Raw genomic sequence first — 19,043 nt, forward strand, 5'->3', positions numbered from 1 at the left:
TTACCTATATCCTCCTAAGGTATACTTATTTGATTTTAATTTGATGAACACAGCATGGTGACTACCATATAGCCTTTCATCAACTTTAATAGACAGTCCATTCACCTCTGTATAAATGTAAGTGCTCTCTTTAACACAATATTGAAGCAATTAATTCTCCTCCTCCTCTTTCTTTTTTGCTTGGCCATTTAAGCTGAGTTGTTTTTTGAATGATTCTTGATCTATAGGTATCTTCTTATTTTCCATATATGTTGGAGCTTACCTTAGTGTACAGACTTCCTTGCTAATTAGACTTCAGCAATTTCCTTGAATTTAACTTTCAAATTCCTGCTTTCTTCTCAGGCTGTTACTCAGATCTTGTACTGAAACCTTCACATGGAGACATTTTTATTTTATGTTTCCTTCTCTTTATGATTTGCATACTCCAGATTTTGATATAGCAAGATTACAAACTAGCAACAGAGAGATGAGTTTTTGAAAGCACTGCCTGCCTTCACAGGTGTTTTTTTTTATATATAGGTAATTTATAAATCTTGGTTCAAAGTTTTCACTTGGATTTGGATAACTATTTACTTTCATAAATATTATTTTTTTTATTATTAGGGGAGGGATTTAGTATTCCCAAAGGCTTTTATACTTCCCTTCTGCCAGCTGGATGCCAGATTTCTGGACCACATGTTCGCTTGAATAGCAGATTTTAAACCCAATGTGTCAAGCATTTTCTAACTTATTTGCCAGACGTGCATGAGATGATATATTAAAAAAATTATAAACAGTTCAGAACCCTCTGGCTTTCATGGATAGGCAGTAATGAACTTCCACATTGCAATTACAAGAAACTGGAAAGAAAATTGAGAAACTAGAGATTTTTTTTTTTTAAATTCATTTTAGAGAGAGGAAAGGAGAGGAATAGAGATAGAGAAACTCGATGTGAGAGAGAAACATCAGTCAGCGCCTCTTGCATGCCCCATACTGGGGATCACCTTTACCCTGACCGGGAATCGAACCAGGGACCTCTTGGTTCATGGGTTGATGCTCAACCACTGAGCAACACTGACCAGATGAGAAGCTGGAGATTTTAAAATTAGTGTTCATGACTCTATTATTATGACATCTGAGAACTTTAAATATTAAAAAACTCAATATTTGGTGACAACTCTAGAGTTGAGATTTACAGCAGATTTTTTAAAACATGAGACTTCAACAGTGCTCTTTATTATTATATACTTCATATGGCATTGGAATGATTGAGTGAGATAATCAATATAAAAACACAACACAATGTCTGGCACAAAATAAGAGCACCATAAATGTTAACTGTTATTAACATGTAGGAATACCAATTGTTTAATAACCAAGATACCACTTTAGAGCACATCATAAATTGCGCTCAGTAAAGCTAATTTATCCTCATTGTGTTTTAGTGGTTATTCTGTTATCCCTAAACTCACTTTTGGAATTTTTACTCAGTAAAATCCCCAGTATCTCAATTGATTATAAATTTATATAGAAAACTTTTTAGTTTAAGTGTACTTGGTATACAATATTATATTATTTATATCCATTTCAGGTGTACAATATGGTGGTTTAACATTTTATCCCTTACAATGTGATCATGCCAAAAATTCTAGTAATCATCTGTCACCATGCAAACTAACCACAATATTATTGACTGTATTCCTCTTCACCTTTTTTACTCATCCCCCTATTCCCTCCTCTGTGGTAAACATACCTTTGGTCTTTGTTTCTATGAGTCTGTTTTTGTTTGGTTTTGTTTGTTTGTTTAGATTTCATATATAAGTAAAGTCATATGGTATTTATATTTCTCCGTCCGACTTAGCGCAATACTCTAAGTCTATTCATGTTGTCACAAATGGCAAGGTTTCATTCTTTTTTAAATTTATGTGTAATATTTCATTATATATAAAGTATATCATATATAATGGGCTATATATATCACATCTTTTCTTTATCTATTCATCTATCAATGGACATCTAGGTTGCTTCCATATCTTAGGTATTGTAAATTGTAAAATGACTCAGTGAACATAGGGGTGCATATATCTTTCAAATTCGTGTTTTTGTTTTCTTTGGATAACTACCTAGAAATGGAATTGCTGGGTTCTGTGGTAGATCTATTTTTAGTTTTTTTAAGGAAGCTCCATACTGTTTTCCATAGAGACTGAACCAATTTGCATTCTCACCAACAGTGCACAAGAGTCCCCTTTTCTTCACATCCTCACCAACACATGCTATTTGTTGGCTTTTGATAATAGCCATTCAGACTGGTGTGAAGTGGTATCTCATTGTGGTTTTGATTTGCATTTCCCTGATGACTGGAGATATTGAGCATCTTTTCATATGTCTGTTGGCCATCTGTATATCTTCTCTGGAGAAATGTTTTGTTTTTATGTCCTCTGCCCATTTTTTATGGGATTGTTTATTTATTTATTTTTGTTATTGAGTTGTATGAGTCCCTTGTATTTTTTTTTTCGCCCTAGACAGTCCCCTAGCCTCCCCTATCCCCCAATGTCTTATGTCCACTGGTTATGCTTATATGCATGCATACAAGTCCTTTAGTTGATCTCTTACCCCCCTACCTCCTGCCGCGCAACCCTCCCCGGCCTTCCTGCTGCAGTTTGACAATCTGTTTGAGGCAGCTCTGCCTCTGTATCTATTATTGTTCAAAAGTTTATAATGGTCTCTATTATCCATGAATGAGTGAGATCATGTGGTATTTTTCCTTCATTGACTGGCTTATTTCACTTAGCATAATGCTCTCCAGTTCCATCCATGACGTTGCAAATGGTAAGAGTTCCTTCCTTTTTAGAGCAGCATAGTATTCCATCGTGTAGATGTACCACAGTTTTCTGATCCATTCATCTACTGATGGGCACTTAGGCTGTTTCCAGATCTTAGCTATGGTGAATTGTGCTGCTATGAACATAGGGGTGCATATATCCTTTCTGATTGGTGTTTCTGGTTTCTTGGGATATATTCCTAGAAGTGGGATCACAGGGTCAAATGGGAGTTCCATTTTCAGTTTTTTAAGGAAACTCCATACTGTCTTCCATAGTGGCTGCACCAGTCTGCATTCCCACCAGCAGTGCACAAGTGTTCCTTTTTCTCCACATCCTCTCCAGCACTTGTCGTTTGTTGATTTGTTGATGATAGCCAGTCTGACAGGTGTGAGATGGTACCTCATTGTTGTTTTGATTTGCATCTCTCGGATGATTAGTGACTTTGAGCATGTTTTCATATGTCTCTTGGCTTTCTGAATGTCCTCTTTTGAAAGGTGTCTATTTAGGTCCTTTGCCCATTTTTTGATTGGATTGTTTATCTTCCTTTTGTTAAGTTGTATGAGTTCCCTATAAATTTTGGAGATTAGGCCCTTATCAGATATGACATTGGCAAATATGTTTTCCCACACAGTGGGTTTTCTCGTTGTTTTGTTGATGGTTTCTTTTGCTGTGCAGAAGCTTTTTATTTTGATGTAGTCCCATTTGTTCATTTTCTCTTTCGTTTCAAGTGCCCTAGGAGCTGTATCAGTGAAGAAATTGCTTCGGCATATGTCTGAGATTTTGTTGCCTTTGGATTCTTCTAGAATTTTTATGGTTTCCTGTCGTACATTTAAGTCCTTTATCCATTTTGAGTTTATTTTTGTGTATGGTGTAAGTTGGTGGTCTAGTTTCATTTTCTTGCATATATCTGTCCAATTTTCCCAACACCATTTATTGAAGAGGCTATCTTGGCTCCATTGTATGTTCTTGCCTCCTTTGTCAAATATTAATTGAGCATATTGGTTCGGGCCGATTTCTGGGTTCTCTATTCTATTCCATTGATCTATATGCCTATTCTTGTGCCAGTACCAGGCAGTTTTGAGAACAGTGGCTTTGTAATACATCTTGATATCTGGTATTGAGATCCCACCTACTTTGGTCTTTTTCAGGATTGCTGCAGCTATTCGGGGTCTTTTTTTATTCCAGATGAATTTTTGGAGAGTTCGTTCTAGATCTCTGAAGTATGCCGTTGGTATTTTAATGGGAAGTGCGTTGAATTTATAGATTGCTTTGGGTAGTATGGATATTTTAATGATGTTGATTCTACCAATCCATGAACACGGTATGTTCTTCCATCTGTTTATGTCTTCCTCTATATCTTTTTTCAACGTCCTGTAGTTTTCTGAGTAGAGGTCTTTTACCTCTTTAGTTAAGTTTATTCCTAGGTAGCTTAATTTTTTTGGTGCGATGGTAAAAGGGATTGTTTTTATAATCTCTCTTTCTGAAAGTTCACTATTGGTGTATAGAAATGCCTCGGATTTCTTGGGGTTAATTTTGTATCCTGCTACATTGCCAAATTCATGTATTAAGTCCAGTAGCTTTTTGATGGAGTCTCTAGGGTTTTGTATGTATAATATCATGTCGTCTGCAAATAAGGACAGTTTTACTTCCTCTTTTCCAATTTGGATGCCTTTTATTTCTTCTTCTTGCCGAATTGCAATGGCTAACACTTCCAGTACTATGTTGAACAGGAGTGGTGAGAGGGGGCATCCCTGTCTTGTTTCTGTTCTTAGGGGAAATGGTGTTAGTTTTTGTCCATTGAGTATGATGTTGGCTGTGGGCCTGTCATATATGGCTTTTATTATGTTGAGGTATGATCCTTCTACTCCCACCTTGCTGAGAGCTTTTATCAAAAATGGGTGTTGAATTTTGTCAAATGCTTTTTCTGCATCAATTGATATGACCATGTGGTTTTTTCCTTTCAATTTGTTTATGTGATGTATCACGTTTATTGATTTGCGGATATTGTACCATCCTTGCATCCCTGGGATAAATCCTACTTGGTCATGGTGTATGATCTTTCTGATGTACTGCTGGATCCGATTTGCTAAGATTTTGTTGAGGATTTTGGCATCTATGTTCATGAGGGATATTGGCCTGTAATTCTCTTTCATTGTGTTGTCTTTACCTGGTTTTGGTATTAGGGTGATGCTGGCTTCATAGAATGAGCTTGGAAGTGTTCCTTCCTCTTGAATTTTTTGTAAGTCTGAGGAGGATAGGTTTTAGTTCTTCCTTGAATGTTTGGTAAAACTCCCCTGTGAAGCCGTCTGGTCCTGGGCTTTTGTTTGCTGGAAGTTTTTTGATGACTGCTTCAATTTCTTCCATAGTTATTGGCCTGTTGAGATTTTTAGATTCTTCCTGATTGAGTTTTGGAATGTTGTATTTTTCTAGGAATTTGTCCATTTCCTCCAGGTTGTCTAGTTTTTTGGAGTAGAGCTGTCCATAGTATTTTTTAACAATCATTTGTATTTCTGTGGGGTCTGTTGTTATTTCGCCTCTATCGTTTCTGATTTTGTTTATTTGGGTCCTCTCTCTTTGCTTCTTGGTGAGTCTGGCTAGAGGTTTGTCAATCTTGTTTATCCTTTCAAAGAACCAGCTCTTGGTTTCATTGATTTTCTGTATTGTTTTTTTGGTCTCTATGTCATTTATTTCTGCTCTAATCTTTATTATCTCCTTCCTTCTGCTCACTCTGGGGTTTTCTTGTTGCTCTCTTTCTAATTCTTTGAGTTGTAGAGTTAGATGATTTACTACCATTTTTTCTTGTTTTTTGAGATAGGCCTGTAGAGCTATAAACTTCCCTCTCAGGACTGCTTTCATTGTGTCCCATAGGTTTTGGATTGTTGTGTTTTCATTGTCATTAGTTTCCAGGATGTTTCGAATTTCTTCTTTGATTTCATTGGTAACCCAATCAATATTTAATAGCATGCTATTCAGCTTCCAGGTGTTTGAGTATTTTGGGTTGTTTTTATTGTAGTTTATTTCTAATATTATGCCATCGTCGTCTGCGAAGACGCTTTTTATGATTTCAATTTTCTTGAATTTGGGGATACTTTGCTTGTGACCCAATATATGGTCTATTTTTGAATATGTCCTATGAGCATTTGAGTAGAATGTATATTCCCTGGCTTTCGGGTGAAGTGTTCTGAAGATGTCTATTAAGTCCATCTGATCTAGTGAGTCATTTAGGATTGCTGTATCTTTGCTGATTATTTGTCTAGAGGACTTATCCAGTGCTGTCAGTGGTGTATTAAAGTCCCCTACTATGATTGTATTGTTGTCGATCTCTCCTTTGATATCTTCCAGGAGTTTTTTTATGAATTTGGGTGCTCCTGCATTGGGTGCATATATGTTTACCAGGGTTATATCTTCTTGTTGTATTGATCCCTTTAGTATTATGAAGTGGCCTTCCTTATCTCTTGTTATGGCCTTCACTTTGAGGTCTGTTTTGTCCGATATAAGTATTGCTACCCCAGCTTTCTTTTCCTTTCCATTTGTCTGAAAGATATTTTTCCATCCTTTCACTTTCAGTCTGTGTGAGTCCCTTCTAATGAGGTGGGTTTCTTGTAGACAGCAGATGTATGGGTCATGTTTTTTTATCCATTCAGCCACTCGATGTCTTTTGTTTGGAGCATTTAGTCCGTTTACGTTTAAAGTTATTATTGAAAGGTACTTGTTTGTAGGCATTTCTGTTTTTGTGTGGCTGTTTTCTTTCTGAGCTTTTTATTTCTTATTTTTATACCAGTCCCTTTAGCATTCCTTGCATTGCTGGCTTGGTGGTGATAAACTCCCTTAGCCTTTTTTTGTCTGTGAAGCTTCTTATTTCCCCTTCAAGTTTGAATGATAGCCTTCTGGATAGAGTATTCTTGGATTCAGTCCTTTGCTTTGCATCACTTTGTAAATTTCCGTCCATTCTTTTCTGGCCTGATGTGTTTCTGTTGAGAAATCATTTGACAATCTAATGGGAGATCCCTTGTATGTAACTTTCCGTCTCTCTCTTGCAGCCTGTAAGATTCTCTCTTTGTCCTGAACATTTGCCATGGTAATTATGATGTGTCTTGGTGTGGGTCTTTTTGGGTTCACCTTGTTTGGGACTCTCTGGGCTTGTGTGACTTTTTTCTTCCCCACCTCAGGGAAGTTTTCTGATATTATTTCTTCTAATAGGTTTTCTAATCCTTGTTCATCCTTCTGTTGTTCTGGTACCCCTATTATTCGTATGTTGTTTCGTTTCATGTTGTCCCAAAGCTCCCTTAGGCTCTCCTCCTGTCTTTTCATTTTTTTCTCCAGTTGCAGTACGTTTTGGGTGTGTTTTGCTTCCTTGTCTTCTAAATCACTAATTCGGTCCTCCACTTCTCCTAGTCTACTGTTGATACTTTCAATGGAGTTTTTCATTGCAGCTATATCACTCTTCATTTCTTCTTGGGTCTTACTTAAGTTGTTGATTTTTTCATCTGTTTCTTCTAGCTTCTTCCATATGTTATCGATTTTTTCATCTGTTTCTTCTTGCTTCTTGGAGAGGTTGTCGATTTTTTCCTCCATCCGGTTTATGCACTCTAAGACCCTTATTCTGAATTCTTTTTCTGTCATGTTGCATGCCTCTGTATTACTTAGCTGCTTTTCTGGAGAGTCCTCCTTCTCTTTCCTTTGGGGGTTTCTTTGTCTACCCATGTTTGATCTCGCTGACATATCTAGACGTTGAGTCGTTCAGTGGCTGCTCCCTTGGTGGCAGTGACTCCTTGGTCTGTGGTTGCTCTTCGGGCGGTTGCGGTAGCAGCTGCTCTTCAGTTGGCAGCAGCTCCTCTGGTGGGTGCTGTTCACAGCTGTGGTGGCTCTTCTGGCTGGTGGGGCAAGGTTTCACATACAGCTGCTGTTCCTCAGCAGAGGGTGTGGTGCTCAGGAGGTTGCTGTTGCTTGGATCTGCTGCGTTGTTTTAAAGGCACAAAATACAACACAACAAGGCACCACGTACCAGGCACTATACACAAATATATTCACAATATTAATAACCCCAAATAAAGGTGACCACCTGAATTAAGAGAATTAGGGGATAAGGAAGAAGGAAGAGAAAAAGAGAAAAGAGAAAAAAGAAAAGAAAATTAGGGACCAAAAAAAGGAGTGCAAAAATGAAATTGGGAAAAAGGAGGGGGGAAAATAAAAGCGAGAAAAGAAAAGAAAAGAAAAAAAAAGAGCGAAAAGAGAGAATGAAGTGGAAGAGGGGAAGAGACTTTTTATATGAGGAGAATACTCCTATAGAACAGCCATTAATCCCAACAAATTCCAGCAACAGCTCCCTGGAGATGAATGCAAACTAGAAACAACCAATAATATAACGATGAAAATAGAATGGAGAACACTAATCCCAAAATAAAATAAAGAGAAAATAAAATGGCACTTTATAAAAAAATGGTAAAATGGTAGCAGTAATAATGCTGGTTAAAAATAAGAAGGTAGTAATTAAAAGGGTAAAATCAGGTGATGGAAAAAAGAAGAGGAAAAAAAAAAGAAGAAGAAGAAAAAAAAAATAAAAAAAAATAAAAAAAAATGGTTTCTTAGTTAAAAGGTGAAAAAAGAAAAAAAAAATATTGCAGTAGTGAAGGTCCTTTGGTTCTTCTATTCTTCAGTGTGGCTCGCCTTAGACCTGCCAGGTATTCAGGAGAGTGTTGAGTTTCCCTGCGATACCCTGTTCCTCTGTGTTGTAAACCACAGTCCTTATTTTAAAGCAAGCCGCATTTGTTTCCCAGACTGCCTTATTTTGTGTTTAGCAAAGAGTCAGTTTGTGGGTCAGCCTCTGGGTGGCAGTGTTCTGGGGTTGGCCTCTGAGGCTATAGGGCCTCTCTGTCCAGTGGAAGTTCACTGCCCAGAGCTGGCTGCGTAAGAGTTACCAGTGCTGTGTTGTTGCTGGGATTGAAAATCCCTCTATAGGCCAGACCCTGTTAACTCCCAGGGACTGATCAGGTTATTTTAATCCTTGATCTCCTACAGGGTGGAATCTGGGTGTGGCTGTGCTCCTTGCCTGGGGGCTGGGGGGAGGAGTCTCACTCTCTGGAGAGAATGGCTGCCCCAGTCCTGGGCTCAGGGGTGTCTCAGCACTCAATTCGCTGCCACCTCTACCGGCCCACCTTCTCTCCTCAGTCTCTCCCCAGATTCCTCTCCTCCGCACACTCTCCCTCTCTTCAGCACAGGTGAGTGTCTGTATCCGAAATGTCCCATGAACAGGATTCAGTGAAAACAAACAAACAAATGCCGGCCGTGGAAACGGGGAAGGCTTGGTTTCTGTAAGCTTCTTCTCTTACAGGGACTGCATGGTCTGGTCAGCTCTTCAGGCTGCCCCCTTTAGGCTCAGTCCTCCGTGATCACAGAACCCAGCTCGCAATTCCCCCGGCGGCGCCAGGAATCCCGCGGTTCTCCTTTCCCCCGTTAGGGGCTGTGCCTGTCCCAAGGGACGCGGCTGTCTGCCACGCGGTCTCCCTCCGACTCTCTGGGCTCAGAGGTCTGGCAAACTTTCCTGCCCAAATCCCTGTTTTTTTTTACCTTTCCAGGGGAGTTCTGCTCTTCCCGGCTGTAAACCGTCTCGCCAGCTGAGGAATTTCGCCAATTCGGGGTGGATGTTACTAGTTTCAGCTGCTCACTCCATTTGCTCAGGGACACGACCTGGGACGCGTCTGCCTATACCGCCGCCATCCGGGCTGCCCACAGTTCCCCTTGTATTTTTTTATATCAACCCCTTATTAGATATACCATTTGCGAACATATTCTCCCATTTCATAGGTGATCTTTTTATTTGTTGATGGTTTTCTTCAGTGTACAAAAACTTTTTAGTTTGATGGAGACCATTTATTTAATTTTGCTTTCTTTGTTTTCCTCGAGAGAATATATCCAAATAGATATTACTACATTGATATCAAATAGTTATTAACTATGTTTTGTTTTAGTAATTTTATGGTCTTAGGCCTTTCGTTTATAGAATATTTTGTATGTATGTTTATTCCGACCAGAGGATAGTAGATGAAATGGTCTCACATAAGTAGAAACAAGAAATAAGAGGTCAAAACCTTCGTTAAGATTTGGTCAATGGGATAAATATGCTCGATTATATGCTTTGGTTAGCAATATGCTTTGGCCATGAGGGTCATATTGTTATAAGCCAGTGAGCTGAGTCTGATTCTAAAAGGTTTTCAGAAATTAGAGTGGATCGAGTAGAGTCCAAAGTTTGGATAACCTACATTAGAGAAGAAGTTGGGACAAAACCATGTATGCCGAAAAAAGGTGTTTTCTGAAACTGAAAGAGGGTGTCAAGGTAGTTGCAATGAAATTAATGGAAGACACAGACCAACAGGGATTAATAAATCCTTATAATTTCAGAGGCAAGGTACTGCCTTTCCCCAAGGATTCAAAGCTACCCAGAGTGCCCTTTTGGTTTCCAGTATTATGAAATGCCACCACGGCCAGAAATTAAGCTCCAATATATATGAGTTGACAATGAAAAAAAGAAAAGAAATGAATCAGGACAATTGGGTTAAACTTTTGGGACTCTGCCTACCCATTCTGAACACAGATTGCCAAGATATCAGATATGATGAAATTTGATCACGAGCTGTTCATATATACACTAACAATGTCAGGCATGTTGGCCAAGTAGATTAACCTTTCCGGGCCTCCATTCAAAGTCAAAGCAATCAAAAGGATACTTGTTCAATACTGGCTTTGATAACTCTGTTGTGAGCTCATTTAGAGTTATTTCGACTATTTTTATATTTGATGCGGACTTTATTTTCCACACTCTTCTTTTTAAAATCTGAAATCTGGATTTAAATTACACACCACACAAAGGTTTGCATATAAGTCATTTCCCTATTTTTTAAAACTTATTTTTATTGTTGCAAGTATTACAGATGTCCCCTTTGTGTGCTTTTTTCCCCATTGACCCCCTCCAACCCATACCCATCCCTCTCAGACCTTCATCACTGTATTGTCTATATCCATGAGTTATGCATATTTTCATGTAAGTTCCCAAGTTAATCACTCCCCTCCCACATCACACCCCTGCCCTCCCTCTGAAATTCGTCAGTCTTTTCCATGCTTCTATGTCACTGGACCTATTTTATTCATCAGTTTATTTTGTTCATTAGATTCCACATATGAGTGAGATCATGTGATACTTATCTTTCTTTTATTGGCTTATTTCGCTTAGCATAATACTCTCCAGGTCCATCCATGCTGTTGCAAAAGGTGAGAGCTCTTCCTTTTTTATAGCTGTGTAGTATTCCATTGTATAAATGTATTATAGATTTTATATACTCATATGCTGTTGGGCACTTGGGCTGTTTCTAAATCTTAGCTATTGTAAATTGTGCTGCTATGAACATAGGAGTGCATATATGCTTTTTGATGGGTGTTTCTGGTTTCTTACGATATATTCCTAGAAGTGGGATCACTGGGTCAAATTGGAGTTCCATCTTTAATTTTTTGAGGAAACTCCATACTGTTTTCCACAGTGGCTTCATCAGTCTGCATTCCCACCAGCAGTGTACTAGGGTTCCCTTTTCTCTACATCCTCACCAACACTTGTTTGTTGATTTGTTGATGAGAGTCATTCTGACAGGTGTGAGATGATACCGCATTGTTGTTTTGATTTGCATCTCTCAGATCATTAGTGGCTGGATTGTTTGTCTTCCTTTTGTTAAGTTGTATTAGTTCCTTATATATTTTGGAAATTACCCCTTATGGAATGTATCATTGGCAAATATGTTCTTCCATGCAGTGGGCTTTCTGTTCATTTTGTTGATGGTTTCCTTTGTTATGAAGATGACATGATATTATACATAGAAAACCCTAAGGACTCTGCAAAAAACTACTAGATTTCATAAATGAATTTGGCAATGTAGCAGGATACAAAATTAACACCCAGAAATCAATGGCATTTTTATACACCAATAATGAATTCTCAGAAATAGAAACTAAAAAAAAATTCCATTTATCATTGCAACGAAATTTTAAGATACTTAGGAATAAACATAACCAAGGAAGTAAAAGATGTATACTCAGAAAACTATAGGAAGTTGAAAAAAGAGACAGAAGAAGATATAACAAGTGGAAGAATATACCGTGTTCATGGATTGGTAGAATCAATATCATTAAAATATCCATACTATCCAAAACAATTTGTAGATTCAATGCAATCCCTATTAAAATACCAATACCATATTTCACAGCCCTAGAACAAATACTCCAAAATTTCATATGGAACCAAAAGACACCGAATAGCTGCAGCAATCATGAGAAAGAAGAACAAAGTTGGAGGGATCACAATATCAGGTATCAAGTTATACTACAAAGCCACTGTAATCAAAACAGTGTGGAACTAGCACAAAAACAGGCATATAGGTCAATGGATCAGAACAGAGAACCCAGAAATCAACCCAAGCCAGTATGCTCAATTAATATTTGACAAAGGAGGCAAGAGCATACAATGGAGTCAAGACAGTCTCTTCAATAAATGGTGTTGGTAAAACTGGACAGGTGCATACAAAAAAATTAAAATAGATCACCAACATCACCATGCACTAGAATAAATTCAAAATGTATAAAAGACTTAAATGTAAGTCGTAAAACAATAGAAATCTTAGAAGAAACCATAGACAAGAAAATCTCAGATATCTCTTGTAGCAATATGTTTGCAGAGACATCTCTCAGAGCAAAGGAAACTAAGAAGAAAATAAACAAATTGGACTACATAAAAATATTTCCCCATTTTTTAAGTCAAACTGGGGTTGAAATTGATTGATTTCATAAAGTTGTTTTTATTGAAGATGACTATTACTTTTCAGGGTTAAGGTTTTGCTTTCTATTCTCATGGTATAATTGAACCAATCTTCTTTCTAGGTCTCTACTGCTTTGAGGGTTTCATAATCTTTCCTGTGATAGTTGCTGAGATTGACCTTGAGAGATAGAGTAGAACTATTATATTGGGGCCATGAAGATGACTTTATAATGACTTCACTTGTCCAAAATTTGATGAAATTATTTTTAAAGGCCAGCTTATTTTACATTTCCTCTAAATTTCTCTATAAAGAAAGGCCCATAATTTCCAATCCAGCATCAACCACTCTGAAAAATCAAGAGAAAAAATGGAATTTGAGAGTTCTTTAAGGAAGGATACTCTGAGGCCTTTATGAATATTGGGAGATGTAGAATTTAAGATTTTTATCCTGTTTGTGCTCCCAATAATTTACTTTTAACTCTTTAATAAAGTAGCCATCTTTTTAATTAACTATAGGCTATTGGCATATATCTATAATAATAAAAGCATAATATGCTAATTAACCAGACAGTCGAACGACCTTCCGAACGTCCTTCCTGACAAAGGTGAGGCTGTGAGGACCGAGCCCCTTGCACGAATTTTGTGCATTGGGCCTCTAATATATTTTAGTCACTTGTATGATATAAATGTGAAATAATGCCTTCCAGCAGCAGTAACTTCAGACACAAAAGGTAGAACTCTTGTGTACACTTAGCTAGAAAAATTACTTTCCCAGAAAAATCCCTTTGAGTCCACTAGAAGTATTGGCATTGATGTATTAAGCTACTTGGTCTTTGAAATTAGTGCATATTTGGTCCTCAACATTTTCAGCCACAAATATTTTTGTCTACCTGTTCACTATTTTTATAAGTGCTCCTAATAGTAATAGGGACTTTGAATTGAGACTGAGAATCTGAATTTATTGGCTATAACACCAGTGTTGAATTCATGTAAAGAAGCCCTCATTGAATGCCTACTTGATACAGTGATGAATCCTATATACCAGCGATATTCAACAGGCGTGCCACAGAATTTTTAAAACATGCAATACCTGACTATTTAGTCAGGAGCACTGACCTCTTTTCTTTAAGATTATCAAATAACAAAATGATAACAGCCAACAAAGCAATGACAGTCTTGTATGAATGAATGAAAATTATTCCTATTTTTTGTCAGATCAGCAAAAATATTTCTTTTGCTGTGCCACAGAATTTTAGTAATTATTTTATGTATGAAAAAGGTTGAAAATAACTGCTTTACTCCATTAAATCCATTAGATGCTACTTTTGTTTATCTTTGACAAATAATATCCTTATATGATTGACAACTTTGACTACAGACTTACTTGAACTATTTATTAGTATTCTGAGAATAAACACTTAGTGATAGTTTTTGATTATTGTTTTGCTGTGTGTGTGTGTGTGTATGGGTGTGTGTGTTTGTGTTGGTGAACAGTGAATGCTCAACTAAATCTTATCAGTGAAAAAATCAGCCCCGAAAATTCAATTGAGTTCAATTAAATATGTGCTTTGGGAGGACCATGAATACTTCCAAACCACTGGAGTGCTGAAGTCCTGTAACAGGAACTTACAGGATGACATTTTAATTTAAAAGTTACTATCTTAATTTAATTCCCAGCATAAGCTTGTTCTATAACAAAATCTAACAAAGAAAATCCTTGTTGAAATTTCAACTACATTTTTAAAAGGAATTTTCATTATATAGATTAAGATTAAAAAGTGTTTGAGTCAATTTAGAAAATAAGAATAAAGTTACATGTCCTTAATGACTGGGTTCTTTGATAAGTAGGTAGTACCAATACTTCCTAATAACTAATAAATTTGACCCAGTCACTTAAGCTCCTTGGCCTCAACTTCCACCAGTGTACAATTGCCTGCTCAATTAACCAATTAAGTTATTCTATAATTCTGTGTACATTAATAAAGATGATATAAAATGCTTTTAAAAATGCAAACAGGATGCTGCACTTTTCAGTTTGTTTCTCTACCTACTTTTCATTCTGGCCTGACATGAATCACTGCCTGTCCTGGCTTAACAGTCTGTGAACTGGAGAGAAACACTCTGACCTTCATCCAGTTCCTTTCATCTTTTGTTCTTCCAGAATATGTTGGATACATAAACTTTGCTCTGATTGAGTGTTGTAGACTACTTAAATAAAACAATTTTCCAAGGGCAGATCATTGTTACCATGCTACATTTGTGGCTACTATGTTTCTACTCTGCTTAAAATCTTTGAGAGAGGCTCCCTTTTCATAACACAGATACACTCTTTGAGTCACTTTCAAGGTCCTTCAGAAACTACCCACACATTATTTCTCTCCCCCAGTATGAACCTGCCACCCCAGTCAGTCCACATCTGTTCACCATCCTACAAATTCCAGGACCTTAATCTTTTCTTTTCACCCTCATCCTCATTGTTCTTCTTCCCAGGAATGCTCTCTGCTTCTCCTCGGTCCTCATTCTTCAAGGCCCAGCTCCACTTTATCCTGTTTGAAAACCAAAGGACATGTATGCATGCATATAAGCCTAACCAATGGACACAGACAACAGGGAGGGATAGGAGGGTAATGGAGGGATAAGGACACATATGTAATACCTTAATCAATAAAGAAATTTTAAAAAATGAATAAAAAAAGAAAACTCTCTTGACCACTCCAGGCCTGAGTGACATTCTCATCTCAGAACTCTTATTGGTTTTGTTGTTATTGTTACTGAATTTTTCTCTTATTTGTCTAGATTGTTTACTTTTATTTTATATTATGTTGTTCCCCAATTCAGTAGAGGCTTCTTGAGTGCAAAGGCAGTGTCTTAGGGTTCTCCTGATTCTCCAAAAGCATGGTACACAAGTCTGTGCATATAGTTGGTGTACAATAATGTTTGTTGTTTGATATTTTCCCATGTGAATTTTTCGAAGGCCTAATTTGCATGATTTTAGGGAATGATAATAAATATTTGTTAAATGGATAAAATGAATGATGGATATGTTATTGTTTATTTTCACACTCCCAAATTCTCATCCATGGCCAACTAATTGATTGTATGATTCTCAGGACAGGGATTTTATCTTGTTCACTTTTGTATCCCTAGCACCTAGGGATAATACCTAGGTCAGACTAAATGCCCAATAAATATCTGTGGAATTAATACAGCAAAATCACCCAGTATACATTAAATGCAATCAGTCTTTTGATTCACTTTGTATTTTACTCATCTAAAATACCTGAACATTAAAAGACATGAATTGCTAAATATCTTAAATTTCCATTTTCTTCAAGTTTAAATACAGTTTTGGGTGAATGAAAATCTTTTAATGGCACTAGGACATCTGCCACATCCACATAAGCAAGCAATTAACTGGTATTGTTTAATAACAACTGTGTTTAAAATACAAATTTTAAATTGTTCTTATATTAAATTGAATTAGCTTAAAGTATTTAAATGGCATTAGGTAACAAATTCTCATAATTTTGTATACTATTTAAAAAAAGATAAACCTTGGCCAGTTGGTGTGATTCAGTACTTGAGTGTTGACCTATGAACCTGGAGGTCATGATTCAATTCTCCATCGGGGCATATACCTGGGTCGTTGGTTCAATTTCCCATGGGGGGCATGCAGGAGGCAGCAGATCAATGATTCTCTCTTATCATGGGAGTTTCTATCTCTCTTCCTCTCCTCTCTTCTCAAAAATTAATAAAAATATATTATAAAAATAATAAAAAGAGATAAACCTTTAAAAAAAGATGAACTTGCTTGACAAAAACCAGTTATATACATTGCTAAAGCTTTGTTTGAAAGAGACACTGTAGCACCTATTTTTTTCCTTTCTATTACCATTTGTATGAACTGTGTTTTTTAATTGGTTTATGAAATAACTTATCTGCTCTTTGATGTGTGTTTTTTAGAAGATATCAGCTCTTTTTTAAAAAATTCTTTATTGTTTAAAGTATTACATATAGTATTACATGTTACCTTTTCCCCCCATTGACCTCTTTCTGGCCATTCCCACCCCCCAGCACATGCCCTCACCCACCTAGTGTCTGAGTCCATTGGTTATGCTTATATGCACGCACACAAGTCCTTCGGTTGATCTCTTACCCCCGCCCTATCTCTTGCCTTCCCTCTGAAGTATGACGGTCTGTTCGATGCTTCTATGTCTCTGGATCTATTTTTGTTCATCAGTTTATGTTGTTCGTTATATTCCACAAATGAGTGAGATCATGTGATCTTTATCTTTCTCCAACTGGCTTATTTCACTTAGCATAATGTTCTCCAGTTCCATCCATGCTGTTGCAAATGGGAAGAATTCTTTCCTTTAAACAGCCTAAGTGCCCATCAGCAGATAAGTGGATTAAAAAACTGTGGTACACCTACACCAATGGTTCCCAAACTTATTTGGCCTACCGCCCTCTTTCCAGAAACAATATTACTCAGCGCCCCCTGGAAATTAATTTTTTAAAAAATTTTAATAGCAATTAAACAGAAAGATATATGTATTAATTTTTCTACCTTTTTCGTAAAATATAGTAAAGAAAGGTATAAATTAGAAACATTGAAGTTTGAAATTACGAAACTATTTATTGAACTCAGAATAGAAAGGTAATACAAAAAAAGTTAAAACAAATGCACCTGTGGCCAACACCGCCCCCCCCCCCCATCGCTGCAGCGCCCACCAGGGGGCGGTAGCGCCCACTTTGGGAATCACTGATCTACACAATGGAATACTATGCTGTTGCTGAGCATTTGGGCTGTTTCCAAATCTTAGCTATTGTAAATTGTGCTGCTATGAACATAGGGGTGCATATTTCCTTTCTGATTGGTGTTTCTGGTTTCTTGGGATATAGTCCTAGAAGTGGGATTAGTGGGTCAAATGGGAGTTCCATTTTTAGTTTTTTGAGGAAACTCCATACTGTTCTCCACAGTGGCTGCACCAGTCTGCATTCCCACCAGCAGTGCACGAGGGTTCCTTTTCTCCACATCCTCTCCAGCACTTGTCATTTGTTGATTTATTGATGATAGCTATTCTGACAGGTGTGAGATGTATCTCATTGTCATTTGGATTTGCATCTCTCAGATGATTAGTGACCTTGAGCATGTTTTCATTGGCAAATATGTTCTTCCATGCAGTGGGCTTTCTTGTTGTTCTGTTGATGGTTTCTTTTGTTGTGCAAAGCTTTTTATTTTTATGTAGTCCCATTTGTTTATTTTCTCCTTAGTTTCCATTGCCTTAGGTCTAGAAGCTGTATAGGTAAGATATTGCTATGACATATGTCTGATATTTTGATGCCTATGGATTCTTCTAAGATTTTTTTGGTTTCCCGTCTTATGTTTAAGTCCTTTATCCATTTTGAGTTTATTTTTGGGTATGGTGTAAGTGGGTGGTCTAGTTTCATATTTTTTCATGTGCGGTCCAATTTTCCCAACACCATTTAGTAAAGAGACTGTCTTGACTTCATTGTATGATCTTGCCTCCTTTGTCAAATGTTAATTGAGCATAATGGCTTGGGTTGATTTCTGGGTTCTCTGTTCTGTTCCATTGGTCTACATGTCTGTTATTGTGGCAGTACCAGACATTTTTGAGAACAGTGGCTTTGTAATATAGCTTAATACCTGTAATTGTGATCCCTCCAACTTTGTTCTTCTTTCTCAGGATTGTTGTGGCTATTCTGGGTCTTTTTTTATTCCATATGAATTTTTGGAGAGTTTGTTCTAGGTCTCTGAAATATGCTATTAGTATTTTAATGGGAATTGCATTAAATCTATAGATTGCTTTGCATAGTATGGACATTTTAATGATGTTTATCCTACCAATTTATGGACACGGTATATTTTTCCATTTGTTTGTCTTCCTCTATCTCTTTTTTCAATATCCTGTAGTTTTGTGAGTACAGATCTTTTACCTCCTTAGTTAAGTTTATTCCTATATATCTTAATTTTTTTTGTTGTTGCAATAGTAAATGGGATATTTTTTTAAGTTTCTCTTTCTGTGAGTTCACTATTGGTGTATAAAAAAGCCATAGATTTCTAGGTATTAATTTTGTATCCTGCTAGGTTGCCAAATTCATCTATTAAGTCTAGTAATTTTTCATGGATTCTTTAGGGTTTTCTATGTACAATATCATGTCATCTGCAAATAATGACAGTTTTACTTCTTTTCCAATTTGGATGCCTTTTATTTCTTCTTGTCTGATCATTATGGCTAGCACTTCCAGTACTGTCGAACAGGAGTGGTGAAAGTGGGCATCCCTGTCTTGTTCCTGTTCTTAGGGGAAATGGTTTTAGTTTTTTCCCATTGAGTATGATATTGGCTGTAGGTTCGTCATATAAGGCTTTTATTATGTTGAGGTATAAACATTCTATTCCCACTTTGCTGAGAGTTTTTATCAGA

At 37.0% G+C, this 19,043-nt stretch overlaps 1 protein-coding gene across 5 annotated transcripts in view; it reads left to right on the top strand.

Annotated features, from left to right (window-relative positions):
• The first annotated feature begins 11,027 nt into the window (after positions 1 to 11,027).
• MBNL3 (muscleblind like splicing regulator 3) overlaps positions 11,028 to 19,043 on the top strand; it is a 90,690-nt gene continuing 82,674 nt past the window's right edge. For all 5 annotated transcript variants that reach the window (XM_036305115.1, XM_036305114.1, XM_036305117.1 and 2 more), the window contains exon 1: positions 11,028 to 11,066. The gene's annotated coding sequence lies outside the window, so the exon portion shown is untranslated. The remainder of the gene's footprint in view (positions 11,067 to 19,043) is intronic.

Source organism: Myotis myotis, unplaced genomic scaffold (genome assembly GCF_014108235.1).
Source record: "Myotis myotis isolate mMyoMyo1 unplaced genomic scaffold, mMyoMyo1.p scaffold_m19_p_4, whole genome shotgun sequence".
In the NCBI taxonomy this organism is placed as follows: Eukaryota; Metazoa; Chordata; class Mammalia; order Chiroptera; family Vespertilionidae; genus Myotis; species Myotis myotis.